Genomic DNA, 25,867 nt, shown 5'->3' with positions numbered 1-25,867 from the left:
TGAGAAGCAGCTGTGTTCCAGGCACCAGGAACAGAAAGTTGAGAGAGAGCCTTGCAGTTTCAAGAAATCTTGCAGATGAAGTGTAAGAGTAGGACAGAGACACCAGCTTAAAGAGTTTCTACTATTTTCTGAGTACAATGGGAAGCCATTAAAGGATTTTGATCAGGGAGAGATACCATCTATTTTTGGTTTTAGAGGGTTTATTCTCACTGTAATGTGGGAGAATGAATTTAAAGGCATCAGGAAGGCCAGGTGCCAAGCCATTGCGGTTATCCAAGGGAGAGAAGTCAGCAGTCTGGATTAGGGTAGCGTCTGCAGAGATATAAAATGGCGGATGAACTGGGTAAATATTTAAGAGGTAGCCCATGGCCAGTCTTGCACACAAAATTTTTGTGAAAAATCACATTGTGGAACAGTCCATCAAGATGAAAACAATCAATATTACTTAATTCTTTTGTGACAGTTAATTTTATGCATCAACTTGAAGGGTGTTTTCGGATGAGGTTAACATATAAGTTGGTTAGCTCCTGCTGAAGCAGATTGATCTCCACAATGTGGTTGAAGGTCTGATTAGAACCAAAAGAGGGCCTCCCCGAGCAGGAGGGAATTCTCCAGCAGACCATCTTTGGACTTAATCTTCACATCAGCTCTCCTGGGCCTCCAGGCTGCCAACCCACACTGCGGATTTGCCAACCCCCATAATCGCATGAGCTGATTTTTTATAATAAATCTATCATCTATGGGGCACCTGGGTGGTTCAATTGGTTGAGCATTGGCTCAGGTCATGATCCCGGGGTCCTGGGATCGAGCCCTGCATCAGTCTCCCTGCTCAGAGGGGAACATGCTTCTCCCTCTGCCTGCTGCTCCCCCTGCTTGTGCTCACATGCGCTCACTCTCTCTGACAAATAAATAGGTAGGATCTTTTTTAAAAAAAAGTCTATCATCTATCTGTATCTATCTATCTATCTATCTATCTATCTATCTATCTATCTATTTCTTATTGGTTCTATTTCTCTGGGGAACACCAACGAATACTTCTCTGAATCAAGAACACAATAAAAAACAGTGTAGATTTCTCAGATGTTTAATCTCAAGAAGCCATCATTGAAATCCATACTGGGCGACATATAATCTCAATATATACTAAGAATATGGGTCTAGGAATTCAGCCAAATGTGAATATGAAATTGCATCAAACTTAAAAACAAATCTAAAGTTGATGATACCAAATGGCATCTCACTTTCATTATGGCTCTGATTCATGAACTTGACAACACACTTTTCAGAAATTAAGTATGTGATTGTCAGAGCTAAGTGAGAATTTACAGATTGTGTCGTCCGACCCTATTATTTTTTTAGCTGTGAAAATTGCCTAATTTCATCAGCATCATAGCACTGACCAGCGATAAATAGCCAGTAGGAAGCTCTGGGATGTAGCTGACGGCCAGCTCAGAAGTGAGTGGTAGAGCCCGGCCCTCCCCAGCTGGGTGTGTGGGAAGCAGGGACTCCCAGACAGCGTGTGTGGGGGGTATGTTATCTGTGGCCGATTAATTAGATCAGTTCAAACACAATATTAATGATGCCAGTGTGACGGTTTCAGTCTCATGAGCTAATTAATATCAGCTGTTATTTTGACAAGGCAGAGTTACGAGTCCCCCTTCGTTTTTTCCTCAGAAATATGTATGTACGTATGTATGTATGTAACCCGTAGGTTACAGTTTGCAAGAAAACATGGCTGACACGGAACGTGTTCGTGCCACTGCTCAAAAAATAATTCCAGTGAAAACCTGTAGTTTTACCTTCTTAACATCCTATCTGGCCTCGTGGCAATCGGCAGCATTCTTTCCTCAGAGGAATGCCCTCCTGTTGCGTGAAGTTCCAGTGGGGCCACCCGTCAGAGTCCTTCTCATCCACCCGTGCTTGCCCAGGAGGACACGTCCAATCCTGGCCAATCAAATCCTCGTTCCTGGGAATACGAATCCTGATGAGGACCCAGGGACTGAAAAGCTGAGTCATCCTGGGGTTGCGTCCCCTGGTTCCCGCTGGTGACCTCCATGGGGCTCTGTGCGTTTCTCTACGAGGAGTCCAGCAACTGACCTAGCTCTGGTTTCTCCCCGAGGCCAGGTTGCTCAACTTTTCTTTCAGTTTCCTCCCAATAAATTCTGTTTCTGAAGGTGGGTCTTTGTTGCTTTCAGCCAGACGCTCTATGCACTAACTCAACATGCCTACTTTTCAGGGAACCGTATCTTCTTCCTTTATTCATTCAACAAGATGATCGCCTGCCATGTTTTGGTAGAGTTTGAGATGTGTTGGACTTTTGTTTGTCATAAAGGTAACATATGCATATAAAATTTAAACAACAGAGCGATACACCAAGTAGAATGCACATATGCCCGGGAAACCCACCTCTCTTATAGAATAGTCACTGCATGATAAGGCTGATGTAAATTTATCTGAAATTTTCTGAAAATGGGGTCATACTATAAATACTGCTGTGAAACTCATGGTTTCCTTTGAACAATATAATGGTAATATCATTCCACATCGGTGTCCATAGATCTATATCATTCTTTTAAATGGTTGCATATTATTTTATTTTATGGATTGTTTTAAGGTAAGGATGTGGAACAGCAGGAACTTACACTCCGTGCTGGTGGGAATGCAAAATGGCACAGCCACTTTGGAAGATAGTTTGGCGGTTACTTACAGAACTAAACATATCCTTGCCATACAACCCAGAAGTTGTGCTCCTTGGCATTCACCCAAGGGAGTTGAAAACATATGTCCATACAGAAAGCTTCACACAGACATTTATAGCAGCTTTATTCGTAACTGCCAAAGCTTGGGAGCAACCAAAATGTTCTTCAGTAGGTAAATGGATAATTAACTGTACATCCAGGCAATGGAATATTATCCAGTGCTAAAAAGAAATGAACTACCAAGCCGTGAAGAGATGTGAAGGAAACTTAAATACAAATTACCAAGCAAAAGAAGTGAATTTCAGGGGCACCTGGGTGGTGCAGTCGATTCAGCGTCTGACTCTTGGTTTTAGCTCAGGCCGTGATCTCAGGGTTGTGAGATCGAGCCATGCAAGTCTGCTTGGGATTCTCTCTCCCTTTTGCTCTGCCCTCCTGGCTCCTGTTCGCCCTCTCTCTCAAATAAATAAATCTTTTTTTTTTTTTTTTTTGTAAAGAAGCTAATCTGAAATGGCTACATACTAAATGATCCCAACTATAGGACATTCTGGAAAAAGTAAAACTATGGAAACAGTAAAAAATCAGTGGTTGCCACGAGTTAGCAGGGACTGAGGGATGAATAGGCATGGTACAGAGATTTTTTTAGGGCAGTGAAAATACTCCATACGATGCTATACTGGTGGATATGTGTCATTGCACATTTGTCCAAATCCACAGAATGTACACCACCACGAGTGACCCCTAATGTAAATCATGGGTTTACAGTCTGGGTTGTCTTGACGTGTCCGTGTAGTTTCATCAACTGGAACAAATGTACCGCTCTAGGGGCGGACGTTGATAGTGGAAGGAGGGAAGGAAGGAAGGAAGGGGGGGAAGGAGGAAAGCCAGCCAGCAGGAGCCTGGTGGAGGTGGGGGTGAGGGGGCGGGGGGCATTATGAGGGCTTTGGTACTGTGTGCTCCCAGCTGTGTGGGCCCGCTTGTCTCTTTCACAACTGCTGGCTAACGCCTTCTCCCAGCCTCACTTTTAGGCATGTGATCCCTCTCATATGTACTCAGTGAGTGCACTAGATATGACCCCTTGATTGGAAGTACTGAGATCTCTGAAAACAACCTAGGGAAAGATTGGACGCAGCCAGCCTTGGATAATGCCATTTTCTAGTGCTTGCCATTAGCTCAGGCTAAACTGAGTCCATGTGGAGGCTTTGGCTCCTGTGCTGTAGAGAAAGTGCCTCAAGTCCTGCTACTATTTGATGTTTGGGCTCCGGAGTTGCTGGGTCTGGTCCTAACATTTGGTTTGTATTACACATATGTTGTACAGATCTGCTTGAGGGAATTATACTCTTCCTTTAAGGGTGGGCTCACTGAGAAGGCAGAGGGAGTCCAAAGAGGAATTGCTATTTGGACTCAAACAGGGCCAACTGGTTGCTGACATGGCAGATAATCATAGAACCTGGTGACATGGTCACTCTCGAGTTCATGAACCAAGGGAGGGAATGCTGGGAATTGTCTGGCATGGAAAGTAGAAGTCAGACCCTCAGAGACAAGACAGGTAAAACACCGTGGTCAGAAATTCTAACAGGGATCATGTTTCCAGAGCAGTTTCCAGAATAATTTAAAGATAATTCTAATAATGTAATCCCAAACAATCCCAGTGGAGATTTCAGTGGGGCTGGGACAGGTAATTTGTGGTTTACTTAGCTGACATTTACTGAATTCTTAATGTGCCAGGAAGCATGCAAAACCCTTTACAAATATTTTCTCACTCAGTCCTCAGATGACTATATTTGTCAGATGACTGACATTTGGACTGTCGTGCCCATTTCACAGATGAGAAAATCAAGGTTCCCCTGGTTACATAAATTGACCAATGTCATACAACTGGTAGGTTTCCCAAATCTGAATTTGAACCTAGACAGTCTGACCCCAGAGCTTTGCTCTTAACCATTATCAACACGAAAGACAGGCATAGACCTGAAAGGATACTATCAGGATCCAATCCCAGGCGACAGACTGAGATGACCTGGAACTTGGTGTTGAAAGCTTTCTGAGGCGGTGTCCAGACTGAGTTGGAAAGAGTGCTGACATTGATTACCAGTATTTGCCTGGGGCGCAGGGGTTGGGGAGGGGTAGCTGGTGTGCTGCGGATTTGTCATTCCTGACAGAAGCCCCCAGGGTGAGAGAGAGAGAGAGCCAGAGCAGGATTCCTTCAAGCAGATAGGCAACAGTTGAAGTAGATTTGTGGCCCACATCAGAGAGGTCTCACCATGACGAAAGGTGTCTGTGCCAGGAGGCAGGCTGCAGGGGGCGTCAGGAGGGTCCGTACTCACGTGGAAATACCAGCTGGTTCTTCAGAGTTGGGAGCCGAGAATCCAAGGGGAACTAGTAAAGGTGGAATTCCTTTTCCAGAAGAACAAGATCTTGGAAGACATTAGGCAGTTACTCAGTGACTTGGATTGTGGTCTCAAAGAAGAAAGCAAGAGCCAGAAGCTTGGTCCCTAGAGGACAAGTTGGAGTGAGGTTGGCCACCCGGCTGAGTAACACTGGTGTACGGAGTCATGGGTCTCTAGGTGGTAGGTGTCTCTCCATCCAGGGTCTGAAATTGTTCTAGAATACAAAGAGGGACCAGTGGGAATGAAGAGGCCTTGTTGGTTGGTGAAGCTTGAGAGAGGGCAAGGCAAGAAAGCAGTTTGCCCTTCCACGCAGTCGATGGAGGGAAAATGGGGGCAAACGGGTTTGGCAGCCAGTTAAGGGGAAAAGGCCTGGAGGCTTTTAGGCGACCACCACCTTAGACCGAAGCAACAATTCACATGACCTGTATTCCAAGCTCATGCAAGCTGCACCAGCTCTCTCTTTGGAATTGTGACATCCTATGGGGGAATAGTCTATGTTTTGCATTTTTACAGGCACATCTGGGGAACTGTGCCCAGGTCCGGCCACTTCACCTTCAGGAGCGAGGGATATAAGGTACAGTTGAAGTGACCAAAGCTGGGTATTGCCTTTATTTTTGTTTTCTGGTCAAGACCCTTGAGGATGATGGCGGCTTCCTCTAGCCAAAGGGCTGGTGTTTGGAGGAAGGATTGGATTTATTTATAGTAACTCCTGAGGGGAGAATTGAAAACAGCAGCTGAAACAGTTAGAGGGAGGCTGATTTCTACTCAATAAATGAAAGAATTTCTAACCATTAAGACAGCTTTCCCCCAGATTATTTCCCCACAGACTACGTGTCCATTGGATGTTATTCGCACGCACCATGGGGATAAATTAAGGAATCTCTGAGTTAGACGAAATAAACTGGCTTCTTCAAGGCTGGACTCCTCAAACGTTTTAATGTATTCGTGTGAATATGCTGAAAATTTCTCCAAGAAGAATATTTCCCAAACTTAATTGACCACAGAATCAAACTCAATCTTATTTGTTAATTGAGTTTTCATGACTCATCTGTTACTATCTCCTGAAGCAACTACTCTGGAAAGCACATTTGGGGACGCTGGACTAAAGCTATCAACAAGGAAATTGGTTGCTTCATGAAGAAAAGTTAGCAGCCTGTCAGTAGTCAAGCAGATATTCTTCAAATTCCGGGAAAAGGGATGCAGAGGGAATTACTTCACAGAGAAGCAGTGCGGATTCGATGACTCTAGGGCGTATGGTTCTATGATGCCAGTGCTGGCTTTAAGGACATTTGTCCCACAAACAAATGTGTTCAACGGTGGCTGAATGAATTGCAACCCCAACAGATCCCCGAAACCATATAGGGGTCACCACGTGAGAATCCTCAGATTGTGTGGGTTCTGCAAGAGCAGGCTGTTGGCAAATTCAGGTTTGTAAAACTTTATAAGGCTGATGCTGCCACCACGAAATGCCTTACTGAACTTGTAGAACATTCCAGCAATCTTGTACTGTCAACTCAAGTTGATCTCTGAAAGCTTGATTCTGTTCTTGTTCTTCAAAACTTGCAGAGTGGCTTTTGTCTAAGATACACCCATGTCTTCCCCTAAAAATGATTCTGCTCCTCAAACTTTCGTACCGCCATTAAATCCTTTTGGAATGAGAGGATGGTATATAGATTTTAAATAATTTAGCATAAGAGTGTGTGTCCTGTCGTAAGCATAATGCACGGTGGCATAACTAGTTAAAAAAAGGTGGGCCTGTTGGAAAATCCAACATCCCTGGGTTGAATGAGCAAGAGCCCCACCCTTTTCCTTTTGAGCAAAGGCCAGGGGTTTAATTACACAAGGTGAGGTTCTAGGGAATTCCATAAACATCCTGAGCAGCTAAAGCCTATCATCTGTCCGGCTGGTCAATAGCCAGGCCCAGCAAGGGATGACTCCATTGGGTTTCCCTGTCTGATGGCACGCTGGTCACTGTATACAGGGCCCTAGCCTCAGTGCCCCTGAACAGGAGACAAAAGTGGCTCTTACATATTTCTCTCACTCCTATGCATGCCCAGCTGCTAAGGAAGGAGAAAGAACAATTCCTTACTGCACCCCTACTGCACCCCTGAGGCCTCTTGTGATCTGTCCTCTATCCACTCCTATGACCTCACCTCCCAATACTCTCCCTTTGCTCACTTCTAGCCCTTCCACCCCACCAAGCTAGTTCCTGCCTCCGGGCCTTTGCATGTACCCTCTCCTCTACCTGGAATGCTCTTCCCCTACCCTTTTGCTTATTTGACTCTCTCATTTTTTTTAGTCTCTGCTTAAATGACACTTACTCAGAGAATTCTTCCCAGATTATCCCCAAGTAGCCACCAATCCTACACTCCAGATGCCCTACCCTGCTCGATGTTAGAGTAGCATTTGCCACTACCTAACCTTTTATTTGTCGATTTGTTGCCTTTGTTTACTTCAGGCAGGTATAAAGCCTCGTCTGGGGGGGGGGGAGGACCTGCCTGGGGAATGGGCCCTGAGGAGCCGGACTTCGATCCACTCAACCTGCAGCAAATTCTCCCAAATGGCTGAGGTGGCTCTCTGTCACCTGTTTCTGGTTGACGGACAGGCATCAATTACAGCGTCCACCACAGTTGGGTGGGTCCTACAAGACAGAAAACCCTCATGAGAACGGCAAAAAGACCATTTCCTAGCCCATTCTAGTCTAATCCGTCCATACAGGGATCATCAGCTGCTGGGGGATCCCCCCAGGGCCCAAAGCCCAGGCATAGCGCCCCTCTGGCCTGAGTCCCACCAGCTCTGCATGGGATATGTTGCATCCGTTGCATGAAGGAGAGAACCCGGATTTTGGCATCTTTCCATCAATCCTATTACTGTCCCGTTTGGACAAGTGAACAGAATGGAAACTTCTCTCTTGTTCTCAGTGCAAAAACAGTGTACATCATAGGCCCTCAACAAATGTCTTCTCATGACTAAAAAGAGCAATGGGAGATCCTCTAAGAGTGAGAGGGAAGAAAAGCATAAGATCAACAGGGAGGACTAGAGGTCAGCCTTCTCCTCCAAAGGGGAACAACTCCAGAGGTGCCCCTGGCCTTGTGCCAGTAGTCTATGATGCTGACCAAGAGCCCCTTACCTGGACACGCTACACAGCCTTAAGGGGTTAAAGGACCAATGAGGGTGTTGCCTCAGTGCCTCAGCTAGGATTCTTCCCTGATAATAAAATCCTCTGAAATTAACAAGATTAGAAGACATGTCCTTGTTGTTCAGGTGTTAAACCTCTTCTTCCAGATTTGTGCCCAGTCTCCCTCTAATCCAGGCCATCAGGGCTCACTGTCAGCCTATGACCTTGAATTTGCTCCACTGAATCTAAGCTAAGACTTCCATCCTCCACCAAGGCTCACACTCATTTCCTGGCCCAGCTCTGCTCCTGGGGCTTATCTCTGGCTACTCTTCTGGGTTTTTCCTTGTCACCCACTAATGGGAACTGGGTATGTTCATAGAGTATATACACCACTTCAGGAAATGAGACTGTCTCTGGAAAATAAAGAAGAACTCCTGGGGAAGCGGGCTGATCATGGGGAAATCATCAGGTTAAAAATGAATACTTGCGAATCAAAAATAGAGGTAAGGAAGTTGAACTCCAAAAGCTGTAAATTACAACCCTTCGATCGATATAGGAAACAGGAAAGACTTCTATTTGCTGCAATGTTAGCTTGTTTCAAAAAGACGCCATTCAAAACCACACTCCATTAAAGAGCGCTTGTGTAGGTGGGTTACTCTGAGAAAAATGCTCCCTCTCGCTATGCATTCACGGAAGGATAATGGAGCAAATAGAATGGACAAGCTGACCTTCCCTAAAGAGGTCAGCAGACGGGAGTTTTCTAAGCCCAAGGGAATTTAAAAATAGATTGAAGAGATGTAAAGTGTCATAGAGCAAAGAAGTGCCCTTCCCGAGCTTCCCCACTGCCCTTGCGCCCGGGAGTCCCTCCGTGTCCGAGGACACCGGGTGCTGGCCTGTCCTATCCTACTCAGGGCTTAAGGTGTGTGTCCTCGGTCTGGAGGGGCATCGGAGCCACTTGGTTCTGATCTGCCGCACGATGCCTATTCCAGGGTGGGCTGATGTCCCGTCACCCGGATGCTTGCACACCCACATGTACGTGCCACAAACAGCAACAAGGTCGTGGTTCCTTCAAGGGAGGAGACTGTCCAAATCTCCAGAGGGGAGATAGTGCCTGGTTTTAAAAAGCACGCTCAGCGTGCTTCTGGTTTACTAATACAAATTACGGGAAGTAAAGCTGCGCGGAAACCTCTGTATCGGTGTGCATTAGCAGAGTGCGGAGAATGCTGGAGGAAACGACCAGGCTTTAAAAGAATCATCGAGAACCACCACTTGAGTTTGTGCCTGTCCTTGGTGAGGGCGTCAGAGGTGGACGGAGCAAGACAGGGGTGCCTTAGGGCCTTCAGTCAGCAAAGAGCATGGAAGCCTCCATGTTTGGAGGAAACAAAAAATCTGACCTCTAAACAATGGAGGTCGCAGGCAAATCAGCTTGCAGTCACCAGCTGGTACTAGAAAGCTTTGCCTCTGCTTCTGCTTCATAAACATGATTTCACTCCCAGATGTCTGATGTCCACCTGAAGGGATTACTGAGCAAACAGCAGATTTGCCTCAGACAGCAGCTTAGTGAGTCATCACTGATGTCAGGCCGCGCAGGAGCTGAGAACATTGGGGGAGACGGAGCTGGATGGGGGCCGGCTGTGGGCTCCGGGAACGTGGCATCCCAATGGGGAGACAGAGCACTGGCATTGATGTGATTGGAATTTTAATACGTGGAGATTTTCGACAAGGATAGTAGGGTGTCAATTAGACTGCCAATTAGAGCACTGATTTCAGAGCTGAGAAGAATTCTTCCACTTAAAAAAATAAAAGCACTTAAGACCCAGACTGGCTTTACTTGGCAGCAACATAAAGTCTCAAAAAAAAAAAAAAAAAAAAAAGGAGTTAAGCTGTCAAGATGGAAAGGGACCTCAGAAATGATCCAGCGGAGGCAATCCAAGAGGTCAACTTCTACAGTCCTCGAAGAAAGGGCATTTGAGTAAGAGGTTGAAGTGCTATTGTGTTGAAACAGTGGGAAAAGGATGTATTGGCCATATTCCACGCCATCCTAATACACACACATACACACGTGTGCTTACACACTTCCGTCCATGGACACACGTACTTGGCCTCTTCGAATCTTCGGCTACAGCAGCCTTACTGCTTATTAGGTCTACCTCGGGAACTTTCCAAAATCCTGACACTCAGTGCCTACTCCAGATCCATTAAGTCAAAAAGCCCCGGGAATGGGACCCAGGCATCAGTTTGTTCTAAAACTCCTCCCAGGAGATTCCAATGTGCACCCAAGGTGACAAACAGCTGGTTCAGAGGGTGGACTCATCATTCATTCATTCATTCATGCATTCATTCAACAGATGCTTACTTAACATGTAGTGTGTCCAAGGCGCCCCACACAATGTTGGCCATTCAGGCAGTTTCCCTACCCGAGGCTGCGGAGCTTGTCTACAGGCAGTAAGACAAGGTCCTGCGCTCAAGGAATTCTCACGTCTAATTAGGGAGACAATGAAGAAGAAATGAGCCCAGGGCCGTGGGTGCTATGACCACACCCCAACAAAGGTGGCCACAGGGCTCCAGGCGCCTCACACAGGTGACTGAGGGGACCGGAGATTATGTCCATGCATTTGCCAAATAGTCGTTGAGTGCCTACCCTGTGCCAGAAACTGCCAGGAACCTGGGGGTCAGGGGGCATCAAAAAGGAACCAGGCCCAGGCCCTCAGAGAAGGTGAGATCTCAGAGTCTGATGCTGCAAAGACCTGGGCTCAGATTTCATCTGTCCTCTAGTAGCTGGAGGTGGTATAACCTCACCGAGCCCCTGTTTATCTGCCAAGTGGAAGTAATAACAGTGTCCACCTGTGACCTCATTATGAGAACGGAAGGTGAAAATGTATTTGCTGGTCACCATTTTTGACCCTGGTTCTCGAATGCTTCTCTTTTTTCCATTGTCTTTGCGTGTGTGTCATTAGAACCAAGGACTTCTCTTCATCCGGGCCTTACCACATTGGCCTGAAATAAAATGGCGGGTGGAGAGTTCTAAGAGAGTGCGAACAGGACAAGGTGTCTGTGTGTGAGTCAGCATTGGGCTCTAGGCTCTCATCACCAAGAACATAATGTTCTGTCCCCACGTGTGCATTTCCATTTGACTCACTGGGAAGATTTGTTTAGGGAAACAATTTTTAAAATTATTTTTAGTCCTAGCCAGGAAAATATCAGAGTCTAAATCTTAGCGTCTGTTTAAAAAATAAGTCCCTGCCACCCAGGAAGGCTAGAGGTGTTTTCCACATGGAATGGATGGGGGGACCAGTCTTTTCAAGAGACAAATCAGGACACATCTGATAGTGTGGCCATACCACACCAAAAAACAAAACAACTTAATATGATAAACAATAATTACTATATACTTACGGTTACTAAATTAATATGAAAGCCGGCATTAATTTGAAATGATGTATTATTCTATATTGTTTGCCTTTCTGTTATATAAATGCTATTATTTAAACAAAACAACAATAGGACTATCCGTTCACAGTGCGAATTACTAGTAATTGACGGTAAGACTAAACAGAAAATATGTGTAGGAAAAATATAGCAAGTTTCATAGTGTTTCTTCTAATACGGCAATTTATTTTTAACTCGTCATTAGATACTTAAATTTTATAGGATATATCAGTGTGTATTCTTCAGTTATATAAATGTAAGTCTTGTAGAAAAAGGGAGCATAACTACAACAGGACTAATTAAACCATTATCAATGTTTAATAAAAAGTAACAATCTTTTCCAATAATACTTCACTGGCCTGTCTGCCACCTTTCACGTACCCTTCTTTTCTTTCTGTAGTGATCAACTGAATACACTGAAACTCACTTTGACGCACAGCTTTACTCTTACCAAGCTCACATTACCCTGAGTCCTGGCGTCAGTCCGATGTGCTAATATCCAGCTCAACATCCTCACAACAAACGCCTTTGAACTTGGAACCCTTAGGATTCTACTTTTCAGCAACCACAGGGTTTTAGAATTGTAGGAATTCATTTCCAGCTCTGCAAACATGTCCACCCACTTTGTATTTACAAGCGCCTTCTGGTAGACCAGCCTTTGTCTTTCCAGCCCTTTGCATCTATAAATTCATCCCACAGACTACAAACGTCTAAAATGTCCATCATTTGTAAACGCTACACGTTGTATATCATCATAAGTTAACATCTCCTTCTCAGGGAAGATGCTTTTAAAGCACAGGGATGGTTCGAGCTTGTAAAGGAGAAGCTGGAATCCAAACAAATCACAGTTTTAGTAAAGATACAGAGAGAGTTCTATTCAACTTGGCTATCCTTTACTGGGGACAATGTTTCTTTAAGTTCTGAAGCAGTCTTATTTCCTAAAAAAATGAATCCTTTCTTAAAACTATGAGTTTTGGGGCATCTGGGTGGCTCAGTCTGTTAAGTGCCCGACTCTTGATTTCAGCTCAGGTAGTGATGTCAGGGTCCTGGCATGGGGCCCCGTGTCAGGCTCTGCACTCAGCGGGGAGTCTGCTTGAGGATTCTCTCTCTCCCTCTCCTTCTGCCCGTACCCCCACTCCTGTTCTCTCTCTCTCTGAAATCAATCAATCAATCTTTAAAAACAACAACAACAACTCTGAGTTCTCATCACCCCAACGCATAACATCAGGCAATCCAGCTGTCGTCAGTTTATCCTATTCTAGGCTCTTTGGACTCTTCGGAGATAACCTTGCTCTGGAGAAACAGCATATAAATTTCCCTTTTACTGTACTCTTTTTCTCCACTCTTAGCCCCGATGCTTTTCCAAACTAGAGAACGTTCTTCCACCGCGCTTTGAAAATGTGATTTTACAGCAGGTCAACGTGTTAACAGCTTTTCAATGGCCCGCACCGAAGAAAACAAACCTGTAGATACATATCTAAGGACGTCTCCTTTGATTTCTATAAAGTCAGTCAAAAATCTCATTAAGTGCCTTGGCACATTTTAAAGAAACTAAAAATTAACCAACAATCTTCATCATGAAAGCCTCAATATCACGGATAAGTAAATCATACCTCTTTTGAGCAGTTTTTTCTTTTATTTCTGAAGATGTAATTGGATTTATTAAACCATTCATGTATCGGGCGACATCACATCTAGCAGGTAGAGAAATGCTCTCTTTAGTGGTATCGTATGCAAGGCGTGCAATAGGTAAAATCTTGCCATTTCATTTGGAAAGAAGTCTATAGACAGAATGAAATTTGCCAAAACTTAACATTTGCACTGTCTCCCGAATGCATGTGGGTGAACAAAGTCTAGTTTTTATTTGGATATCGACAATCTTAATGATGTTTTCTGAAGTTTCATTAAAGTCTTCATAGAACTCAAGAACATGACCTGAAACTCCACTTTTCAGATCAAAGGACCTGAGAGCTAGGGACAACACACTTCTTTGATGTTGTGATTCGACGCGTCACTTAAAACCCTGTAGAAATCACGATAGTTGCTAAGATCCGACACAGCCAGTTCTCCATTGCAAGATGCCAACATATTTGTGACCAAAATGTCTTCTTTTGCTCACCCAAAGGATATGGTAGCTGCAGTCTCTGAATGAGAAAACATATCTTTACAAAGTTTCATAGAGTAATCAAGAGAATGATGGCTAACGCATGTTAGTGTGATGGCCAAGCTAATTTAGTGACCACTGTCTTGGGGTGAAAATTGATGTCATCTAGGTAGATGAAAAACTTTTGATTAAGTTAAAAGCTGAAGTTGTGAGGTTCAGGAAGTGTGTGTGCTTTCAATCCTCCTTCTCCACCATTCTCAGTCATAAATTCTTTTCTGAGTTTTATGTAGATTGTTCTCTTTGGGTCACTTGCCTCCCTCGTCCAGTTGTATGTGTCCTCCCATCAATCATAAGAAGAGCACAGTTGGTGATATCTGGGTCATGCTGGTGTTGAATGTCATTGTTCTCCTTCTTATTGCCTGAACTGTTAGCAAACACGGTCACAACAGTCACAATGTGAAATTGTGAAACTTGAGTAGCTGAGACAAAGCTTGACAGTTAATCCACAAGCAAAGGCAAAGGTGAGCAGTTAACGTTCATGATTACAATGTCCTTGAGCTGTACACTTCAAGTCACATGACTCAGGGACGCAGCAAGGCGTGATCCTTTAGTGGGAGCGGGAAATCATGTTTGTCAATACCACAGTCTGGGGAGGAAACAACAGTGACTTTGGAAGGTAGATAATCTATGCTTAATCTTCTGACACCACAGTTGCTTTCAGCTCCCATTTTGGGGGCCACTGTATGGATTTTGTACTCCTCCTCTACCTTTCACACCTGACACCAAACCCCAGGACCTTTCACATCCTGGAGGTGGTTTTCTGGGAAACAGGACTTTCAGTGCTAAAACCAGGTCAGCGCTGGGAAAAGCTGTTGATCACCCTATAAGATTGGTCCTGTCAGGTGTTTAATGGTCCTGCCAGAGCATATCACCCTAATACTGAACAGTAGGATCTCTCTCGGCTCCAGACTCCAAGCTGGAGTAATTCGGGCCTCTCAGGGCTTAAAATACTTCTTCCGTCCCCCCAGCTCTGGGGATGCATGCAGTCCCCGGAACACAGATGAAGAGGCTGACTTAGAGAGCCACAGCATCTTGCAACTTCTCTTTCTACCTGCAATGCCAGGCAAGGCATTTCGGCAGGAAAGAAAGCCCCCCATAAAAACAATCATTAAAATCTTAGTAATCAAAGACTTTAGCTTGAGCAATACTTAGCAAAATCCTTTTGTAATTAATAACTGGAGACCTGTTCGAGAAAATGAGCGTGTTATGTGATACGGGACAGGTGGTTTCTGTGTTTTTTGCATGCATAGCCAAGAATGTTGAAAATTATACACCTCCTTGCACCTTTTTAAGTTGACATATAAAAATTGCATATACTAGTGGCGTGCCTGGCTGGCTCGGTCAGAGGAGTGTACAGCTCTTGATCTCAGGGTCGTGAGTTCGAGCCCCACGCTGGGTGTAGAGATTACTTAACTGTATAAAACTTTAAAATAAAATAAATAAAAATTATATATACTAGAATATAATTTCTGGTGTATTATAAATAATGACATTTTAAAATAAAACTGTTACATTACCCAATGAAATACCATAACCATTTGGTATCTACCATCGTTCACTCAAAAAATATGAGAAAGATTGTTCTTTAACATTTGGAAATTTGTCAGCTTTCCGTGTTCTCTTTGAATTCATATTTCTATTCTGTTTCTCCACAAGAAAAATCTGTCCTAATGGGTAAAAGTCCTTCATGGTTAAAACTCTCTGATCACCTCCTCCTACCTATAATAAGTGTGTATAATAATTAAAATTTTAATATTTGTTTTATTTTGGTGACCTAAGGTGTTAAATGTTTAAAAAACATTTTAGATTGCATTATCATTATGATGATTATCAAACACGATTGATGAAAACCAAGTAAAGTTTTTATTAATATTGATTATACTGAAATATAAATTATATCGGTACTACATTTCCTTGACAGATGAATCATGATCAAACATTTCCTCTATATAGATGTGGCCACTAGCCCATAATTTTATTTCTTGCTAATGAGTTAAAAATAATTTAAACATTTTATCAGATGAAACGAGGATTGATTGTAACTCGAATAAATATTTAATAATAGTATTTGATAATATAGATTTTTAACTACTAATTCTGTAAAAGAAATCACATAATAGTTTTATCTATGGGTGTTAGCTAATGTATCCTGAACAAGCTTCCGGTTACCTTTAAAAGAATTAATGACACTCCCTATACTGTTCTTCAGAGTTGACTTGCTTCCCAGTTAAAAAGAAGGGAGCAGTACTCCTTTGAAAATGTCTGGGAAAAAAAAGTTAACATTTAAATGTCTTAAGAAATCTATTTTAAACGCTTAATATTTCTTATTGATGGTTTCTGCTTCACGTTGACAAGACTGTCTCTCGATAGTCAGGGAAAGCAAGGGGCAAAGCTATTAAGCAAATGGTAGCTTCTCCCACCACTCCAGTCTACCACACATCCGCATTAGAATTCCCAGCACTGAGAACTCCACCTTCCACCCTCAGCAGAAACAAGACTAAAACCAGGAAAGACAGGAATCCTGGGGTTCACAGTGCCTTCATTCCCATCAAAGGAAGGCCTCCTTTGGCTTGGCACCTGGAAGTGTTTACATCCCAGGGCACTGTGCCCCTAGTAAGGTTTAAAATGGGTGAGGAATAGGAAGAGATTTGTGAACACAGCTCTGTTCTCTAGGAAAGAATATCTCAGAGGGGCGCTGAGTATCTGGATATTGACTTCCTTAAAACTATACATTGTATACCTTAAAAAAACCCCTTTTTTCATACCCCAGAGGTGCACATACCGTAGTCTGAAGACCACTGACTAGCAGAGTTCAGCTTTGCAGTAAATTATACGAAGATCCCAATCCAACCATTTTCATTACCAGCTGTGTGACCTCAGGCAGGTTGTTTGAGTCTCCTTGAGTCTGTTTTCCTACTGGTAAAATGGGCATAATGGATACATATCATAAAGTTATAGTGGCAATTAGATAATACATGTGAAGCTACTGACATACTACCGCGTTAACACAGGGGGAGGCCCGGAATAAATAGCTTCTATCATCGCTATCATCATTTCCATTTTGGTGCAGAAGTTGCTATTCTTATCCCTCCGCAGGTGGCATAGGATTAGAAGAAGAAAATAAGCACCAAGAGAGGATCCATAACAAAACCGAGTCGATTTTGCTAAAAGCTATGATGCCTTCACACTTTACTAATCGATGGTGGAGAGGAATTAGTGACTGGAATCAGAATCTGTTCTTTAGCCATTTGGTATAATTTTTAGTGCAGAGAATGGTTTAGTCCCTCTCAATAATCCTACTGAAGTCATTGGAAAGGCCCTTGTTTAAAAATCCCTTTAGGATTCTACTTCGTTATCACAATCAAGGTGCTGGTGTTCACAGAGCATATGACTGGGTAAGTAGAACACTTTGCAAAAATCACTCCTTAATGAGATAGAGACCAGAAACCATTCTTTTAGCCTATGGGTTTTGGAAGCAGATTCACCAGGATCTAGGTCTAAGGACCATCCTGGCTGTCATTTTTACCAGCTAAGATGCTTGATCGACTCAACTTTTTCCTAATTTGGAAAGAGGGATAATAAAATTTTTCAGAATTAATAAAGAAGAGATGTGTAAATGGTCACCTGGGTGACTCAGTGAATCAAGCATCTGACTCTTCATTTTGGCTCAGGTCATGACCTCAGGGTTGTGGGGCCAAGCCCTGTATCAGGCTCTGCACTCAGCAGGGAGTCTGCTTGAGAGTCTCTCTCTCCTCTCCCTCTCACTGTATCCCTTCCCCTGCTCATGCGCTCTCCTCTCTCTCTGTCTCCCTCTCTGTCTCTCAAATAAATGAATAAATCTTTAAAAAGAAGAAGAAGAAGAAGAAGAAGGAGAAGAAGAAACACGTAAAGCATCTAACGAAATACCCAATATGTGGTAGGTGCTCAACGGCTGTGTGGGTGGTATTATTAAACAGGACAAAAGAAATCGATGGCAAATTATCATATCAAGCAAAGAGTTAAATACCATGAAAAGCAATCGGGGACACTATGAAGGTTCCAAGAAGAGAGAAGGATCATCTTTATTCTGGAAAGGGGAAATAAGGAGGCTGCCTGAAAGAGGTGGCATTCGAGATGGCCGACTCCAGCTGGATTGAGATGAGTGAGCTGGGCAGAAGGCACATGCATGGTAAAGGGATGGGACGAGAAAAGGCAGGGCCGGGAGAGTCTATGGACAAATCCAAGGACAGAAGAACTTACTGCGTACAGGCAGCTGGTAATCAGAAGTGCCGTGACTCTCTTGTCTGTTTCCACTCCCACCTCCAACCTCAGGGGGCAGAACAGGAGCTGTGGTCTGGAGCCCTGGGTTGAAGAACTTGGAAGGCTGCATCTTGGAGATGAGGGAGAGCTGACCGAGATCTCAGGCTGGCTGAGAGGCCCTTAAGCACAACACAGAGGCAGAAAGAAGCCACGGAGGTTTTATATTCCTCACCTGGGTTGGATCACGGAAGGACAGATTTCAGAATACAGTTTGGGAAACATTCTTAGGCTCGCATTTCTCAAACCATCTTTTGGGGACACGGAAAACTCCGAAAGTTAACGTGGACGTACCACGAAATAGTCCACTGTGATCATGCACATTTAGGAAACTCTGATGCTGTGTCCGTCTTTGCAAGTTGCTCTGTGAATTCACATATGAAAGATCCTAGTAAGTCCTAAAGCAAATGCACGGACCCCCTTCATTTAACTCAGCATTTTCCATATTGCTTAGAGCAGAGCACACCGGTGTCTTCACAGCGCAGGTATTAAAAGCGCCTGGAACAGCGTTCTACGGGACCTACTTTGAGAAATGTATCTTAGGCCAGCCCTCTAGTTGGCCCCTGCATTATGATTTGGGCTGGGAGGTGCAGGGAGAGGGGGGCGGGAGCAGAGGAAGTTGCAGGGGGAGAGTAACCCGCGGTGTGTAAGCCATGCTGGTTGACCCAAGAGTCACGTAGATAAGCTTCATTGTAGAAGAGTCACGAGCAGACGAAAGAATGTCATCGTCCTGAAATTTGACAATAGTGACTAGCACTTTCTTCCTTAAACTCCAATCCTGGTGAGTTTTTAAACTAACTCTTCAAATTCCGTTTACTGGCTCTTTTAAGAGAACCCCAGACTGCTTTCTCCTGGTTTTGAAGGACAGTCCTGTACCTGCCCCAAAATGGGTGTGAAATGGTTAAACAGTAAAATCCAGGATTTCTGTAGCCAGAGTGGATTTTTAATAAGCTTGCTCCTGACATCTCTGACTTCCTCCCGGTATTAGAGGCCTTTTCAGTTCAGATTGGAGCTCCACGCTTCTCTTCGCACGGAAAATCCAGAGGCTATAAAAGAAGTCTCCCCAGGTCCCATCACTCTGCCTTCCCCTCCTTCTGCTTGGAAGCCTGGTAAAGGCATTTAAACAGGCAGCAGTTAAAAAGCATTTAGAGAGAAAAAAAATTTGGCAAATGACCAAAATAGAGAGATACCCCATTCGAGTAATGGGTATCCAGTAACAGGCAGTTTTTAAATAATATTGAAAGACAGCAACTTCTCTAAACTGCCATTAATTTGTTTTTAGCACTTAAAATCCAAACTGTGAGCCACAGCCGAAAACAGAAACTAAAATTCTCTATGGATAGTATAGGGTCCTAAATACAAAAACAGTATAAGCCATAAACAAAAGCGTCTATAGAACCTGGCCCAGAAGGAGCAAACTCTATGAGAACACAGACTACTCTCCCAGACACACCCGAACAAGGATTTCAATAATGCCCAGTAGGGAGTGGATTTTGAGATTAATTATTTGAACCACAATTGATAGCTTACACCGTTTGTTGTACATCATTATGTTTGGTTGAGTTTATTATAAGGCGAACTATAAGAGCTAATTCATAGGCAAACGTAGCCATTCTGAATTACTGTCACCTGCTGTATTTATAAGGTCTACAGTTAAATAATCTCTTTAAGTACACCGATACATGTATCTATAGTATGTAGACTTTCACTGACAATTGCAAACAAGATCTTGGCTTTTAGAATCGAGAACAGATAAGCAACTGGCCTTGCAGTGGGCTACCTTAGCCAGGCTTCCTGTGGTCTAATGTACCACACTGATCGGCGGGAGGGCTTTCTCCAAGTACCTATGACTGTACGTTAGCTTTAGAAACTCCAAAACGGAGCGTTAGCTGGGCTTGGCTGAAGCGAAGCTCTGAAGGCAGCATCATGCATCTCCACCTGGATGCGTTAATGTTCTGATCACAAGGGCATGAAGGTCTTATCCTTTTCCTTCTTTTGTGTCCAAGTGTATTTCGCAAGCCTGGTTTTGATTTGGAAAAGTAACACTGCTGCGGGACGCCCCCGCCCCCTCCCGAAAGTGGAACTAGGGATATGCCTAAGGGTAAGTTTACTCACCAACCCCTCAGAGCTGATGGAGGCTTGAATAAACTATCAGAGCCAGAGAGATGCTCTATGGATGTAAAGTCTTAAGAGGATGTCCAAGGAGGGGACCACCAACCACGACTCAAGGATCTCAGTGTGCTCTTGACCACACAGTACAAATTCCGTCTCAGAGAAGAAAGGTCAGAAATAATAAGAACATTGCCCAGAGGCACATGACAATTCAGGGCCTTGGATGACAAGAGGAAAGCTCTTCCCTCCCAATTCACCCTGCCGTCCTTACAGCCTCACACTTTTCACGTACTCTTTTCTTTCCAGGTTGTTCACTTCGCTCAGAGAATACAGGAAAAATACATTCACCACAATCAAAGCAGCATTCGTGAGAAGTGATTGCCCATTCTTGCTTTCAATGGCTTCTACTCATTGTGGTCAGAGAAGGGGGGGAAAAAAACCCCAAAAACCAAAACTGGGACCGAGACATGCACACTTTGAATGTCCTCTGCTGAGAGGAGGGACCCTTCAGATACACTCCATTGGAAAGTGTCTTCCCTTTAGCCCTTATACAGCAGTGATTCCTCGAGGACGGACTGGTGTTGGAAGGAAGGCTTACCGCCCTGGACATACATCAGAAGCATCTGGTAAAGGAGGGGAACGTGTTTTACTGTAAGACTTTCCGCCCACTCTGGGAGAATTTGATATACCCTCACGGGGGCTCACTCGACATTCTCTAGTCGCGCCTGCTGAGATTTGCTGTACTGGGGAGACGCGATTACTGCTGACCTTGTGCCTAGCCCTCAACTATGCTGACTCAACACAAATGGACCATGAACCACCGCGGTAGACCCTCTTCACTCCAGTGAAGTTGAGTTTTTTTGCTGAAGGAAAGAGCTAAAGCTCGGCTGTGAGGGCTGTGTCTAATAAAAACAGCTGAGTAGTGTCCAAGGTCAAGAGGAACTAACCCAGACCGTGAAGGACACCAAAGGATCTGGTTGCCAGGAGGAGGAAAAGCTCAGAGAACACAGAGCAATAAATAGGCAATGAGGTTAGCAGTGCTGAGTGGTTAGGGTCTCGTGGCGGAATTAAGTTCAGAACAATGGCCAGAGTCAGGAAAGGGAGGGGACCAGGACCAGGGGCCGAGGGCCAGCAGGCAGGAGTATCAGCCAGATAGAAATGCCTGGCTGCCTCAGGGAGGTGCTTCTGCGTCTCTGACAATTTGCTGACCTGAACAGATTCATGCTTTGGGGGTAGATCTGCAGACAGGTGTTACCTAATTACCCACAGGTCTTAGGTGCCACTCAGCACCCTTAAGAATCTCCTTTCACTTAAAGAAAAGAAGGCACATTTTTCTATTGTTGGCTTTTGGTCTTCTACATGAAATCATTGCAATACTTGTCTTGTTAAGGGCCAATTTTTACACCAAAATATTCCGCCTTTCCCTATGTTAGATTTAACCCCACATGTAAAGAACCTGGCATGTGGATGTAGAAATTGTGTTCGTGTCCCCAACTCCACATCAGCATCTCTCCGTGAACCGGAGAGAGGAGAGAGAGGGAACGACAAGGGAGGAAGGGAGGAAGAGCTGGTCTAGACCTGCTTACATCCAAAGGCAGATTCTAACACCTCTTTGGAGACAGACTTCTATTATATCTACAAAACGGCATGCCTGACATGTGGTGTGGTGTTAGCTACACGCCCACACAACACGTTATAAATTTATATTTGAAAAATAGGCCCCTGTCCTATGGCACATTATCCTGCTGGGATTCTTGGATCTACTCAAAATATAATCAGTAGGCAGGACACGGGAACCTGCTAGCTCCTCTTTTCAGGGATATTCTTATCAGGAATAAAATAAAAGCTCCCGGGCTCCTCCCTACCTCACTCCACCTGCAACCCAATTTAAAGGGGAGAAATTCAAGAATGCAAGAGATACCATATCAAGCATTGAGCCATTCATTCCAAAGAGACCAGATAGAGGCGTTCGCTGCCCATGCCTCTGTAAGGAAAAGGAAGTAAACGAACCTCTACTCTAATAAGGACTATTACTTTATAAGTAGGATCAAGATCATGGAGAAGAAAGTCAGTGACAAAGTAAAATTAGTTCTCTCCATGGTGCGGGAGGAGTGCTCTTGGATAATTTAACAGAAATTGGCCATGGTTCTTACTGCTGGAGAGAAACCTGAGTGGTGTGGGCTCCCCTGGGGAGCTGACCTAGCACCTCCCCCACCCCCACCCCACCCCCAGCCACACTGGGCTGAGGGGAACCCTGACTCCAGTCACGCACGCCCTCCGGGCCCACAGAAGCCTGTGGAAAGATTTTACTGACTTCAGCTGTAGCTTGAGGTGGCTGAGCGTGTGAGCCGCAGAGAGAAAGGGGTCCTTACGGAGAAGTGTTCCTCGTGGGGGAAGGACACATGGAGGACTGAGGAGAGGCAGTTAGGGAATGAGAGACAGCTCGATGATGGCCAGAGCTGCCCTCCCTTCACCCCGCCTCATCCACCCCTGTACATTCTACTAAATAGACTCATGGCTCCTGAGCCTACGCTCTAATGCTTTGGGACACTCCGTGCAACCCTTTATTCACATTTCAGTGTGTGGATTTGGTCTGGGGAGGATGAAAAAGGTAATGACGAGGACTCCTACCCGGTCACCCCCGGAAGACGGCACACCCCCACCCTGCCGTGTGCCAGCCTCGGCGTCTCTCAGGAGGAGAGTCGGTTGATTGGTGAGTCTGTCTAGTCATGCATAAAGGTCAGACAGGGTCCACTGGCAATCCTTCCCCGTGGAGAAGAGGAAGGGGCATTCCCTACAAGACAGAAAGGAAGCACCCCCAGAAACTCTTCAAGACAGTTTCCTGGGCCACTTCACTACACATAAGGGAGGGATGAAATGGGATAGCTAACCCTTCTTGCCTCTTAAGACTTCATATGTTAACTCCTATTGTTCAAGGAAAGAGGTTGGTATGGTCACCTGTGGGAGATTACAACCACCCACAAATCCTTTCAACTTCTCGCATCAAAAGGTAGTACATTTTCCTACTCCCTAAATCTGGAGTGGCCTTGTGACTGGCTTTGATTGATAGAATGTTGTAGAAATAACATTCTGCCAATTTGAACCCAGGCCTCCAGAGGCCTCACGGCTTCTACTCTTTTCCTCCGGAATGTGATGCTATGTGTCGCCTCCTTGAAGAGAAGAAACCACACGGAGAGAGACGCTACAGGCATAAGGAGCCAGCTCATATCATGTGGAGCAGAGATGACCCATGTGGTTTTAAAGCAAGTCTGGAAATTCTTTGATCCTTCTCAAGTAACATAGTGGAGTTTAATTGCCTCCCCCCTTAAAAATGGGTTGGCCTTAGTGACTCCCTTGTGATGAACGTGATGCAGTCAAAGTAGCACCATGACTTCTGAGATTGGGTTAGAAAAAGCAAGACAATGCCCACTAGGCTGTGTCTTCAGACACACACCATGGGTGCGCTGAGCCAACATCTGAGAGGTCTGGCCACCTTGGAGCCACCATCCTGGAGAGAACACACATAAGTAGAGAGAGGTGCTCCCGGAGCCCTGGCTGTTTGGAGTCTGCTAAGCCTCAACCAGCAGACGTGGGTGAGTGCGTGAACCTTTAGAGGATGCTCACTTCAGATGCACCCCAACTTTGACACACTCAACGCTGAGGCCGGTACAGCAGAGATGAGCTCTTCCTGCCAAGCTCAGCCTGAATTGCAGATTTGTGAGCAGAATAAACGTGGTTATTTTAAGCTACTCCATCCTGGAAGGATGCATTAGCTAACAAGATATAATAAATATGATATTTCATTTTCTTTTTTTTTTTTTAAGATTTTGTTTATTTATTTGACAGAGATAGAGACAGCCAGCGACAGAGGGAACACAGGCAGGGGGAGTGGGAGAGGAAGAAGCAGGCTCCTAGCGGAGGAGCCTGATGTGGGGCTCGATCCCAGAGCACCGGGATCACGCCCTGAGCCGAAGGCAGACGCTTAACGACTGTGCCACCCAGGCGCCCCCGGTATTGCATTTTCTTAATCTGGCCTATCATAACTTGGTGAGTTCTGGTTAGGGGTACGCTTAAGCCTCAGCAGCATGAGTCAGGGAGGAAGAAAGTGGAACAAGAAGTAGGAGGGACGAAGGCTAGAGATACCTCGCTTGCCGGCAGAGGTAGCTGAGGGGTCCAACACATGATGTTTCAAGATCAGGGGTGCTCAAGTGAAGGGGAGAGGTGAGGAAACAGTCCAGCAAGTGTAAGCACACATCTTCGGGTAGGCAAGCACAGACCAAAGGGTAGCCATCCAACTCTCTATCCCAGAGGGACTTTCCTTCCCATCTTATTACCCCGTTGGAAAGACGAAAGTAACACACATGCAACTTTTAGAAGGATAAGTAAAGACTCAATTACTTGGACATGTGTTCAGAGAACAGGAAAGTTAAACATGAAAATTACCTTCACACAAGACCGTGCGTATTTGTTCACCTATCACGAGCTGACCTTGCGTTAGGTAGAAAGAGCTGGACTGAAGCTGAGTCACGGTTGCATTCTATGACCAGAAAATGATAACAACCTATTTCCTAGAAATGAGTGAAAGGGATTTGTGAAAATTAAGCACTACTCTTCAGAAAGAGAAGGGAAGGGTATAGACTAGCCATAGTTTGAATGTGACAGTGAAATCTCTATCATTCCCAAATGTCATGTTCCCGCCCAGCAATGGTTTTGGAAAATCCATTGTACACTCTTGTCTTCATGGACTCAAGCAACAGAGTCACATTCTTTGTAGGTTACACTGAACCTCTAGCCATGAGAGAATCTTGTGTTCTGATCAGCAGGGATGGAAAGCAATAATGGAACTGAAACTATAGATACTGACTATTTGTCAGGGTGGAAGCGTAATGTATCTTGTGTCTGTGACTATCTGAAATAATCTCATACTCTCACTGTGGGATGTTACTACAGATTTTCTACCAATTTTCCGGGAAGAATATGGAGAAAGACAGTAGTGTCAGAGAACTGTGTTCAAAATAAGCTGTTGCTGTTGGTAACTAAGACTTGGAATAAATTGAACTATAACAATCTATGCTCCTTTTTGATTTTCGGATGGTTGAAACTTTCAGAAAAGGGACTTAGTTTATTTTTGGTTTTAATGGTTCAAATATTTCTCAGAAGGTCAGTAGGCCTTGGGAAGGTTTATATCCCATATTTAGATTACTAGAGCTATGTTTTAAATAAGAATGTTTGGGACTTATCAGAAAAATTGAACTTACAAAAAAGAATTGTAGGATAAATAGGACTTCAGCTGCCAAGCCAACCACTTACAGATCTCCATCCAGATCACACATTATTTCACTTCATGGCAGCTATCACTCACACTCCATAGAACTTTCCAGTGTCCTCCTATAATTTGTTTGGGCTTTTTCTCTCAATCTTCACTCTCCGCTTACCCTTTGGACTTGACCAAGGGATTTGGCTAACTCAGTGTATACACTGGGATTTTTGCAGCTTCAAGGAACAGAGTATTTAAACCAAACTGGCCTAAACCAAAAAGGGGACGTATTGGCTCATGTAACTGGAACTTTTCGGAAGTTCAGGCACATCATGTTGCAGGCGCTCAAATGACATCGCTAGGACCCATTTTTTTTCACTGTCCCATGACTCAACTTCTGTGTTG

The sequence above is a fragment of the Ursus arctos genome, unplaced genomic scaffold, assembly GCF_023065955.2.
Source record: "Ursus arctos isolate Adak ecotype North America unplaced genomic scaffold, UrsArc2.0 scaffold_2, whole genome shotgun sequence".
In the NCBI taxonomy this organism is placed as follows: domain Eukaryota; kingdom Metazoa; phylum Chordata; class Mammalia; order Carnivora; family Ursidae; genus Ursus; species Ursus arctos.
Note: the sequence above shows the minus strand (reverse complement) of the source record.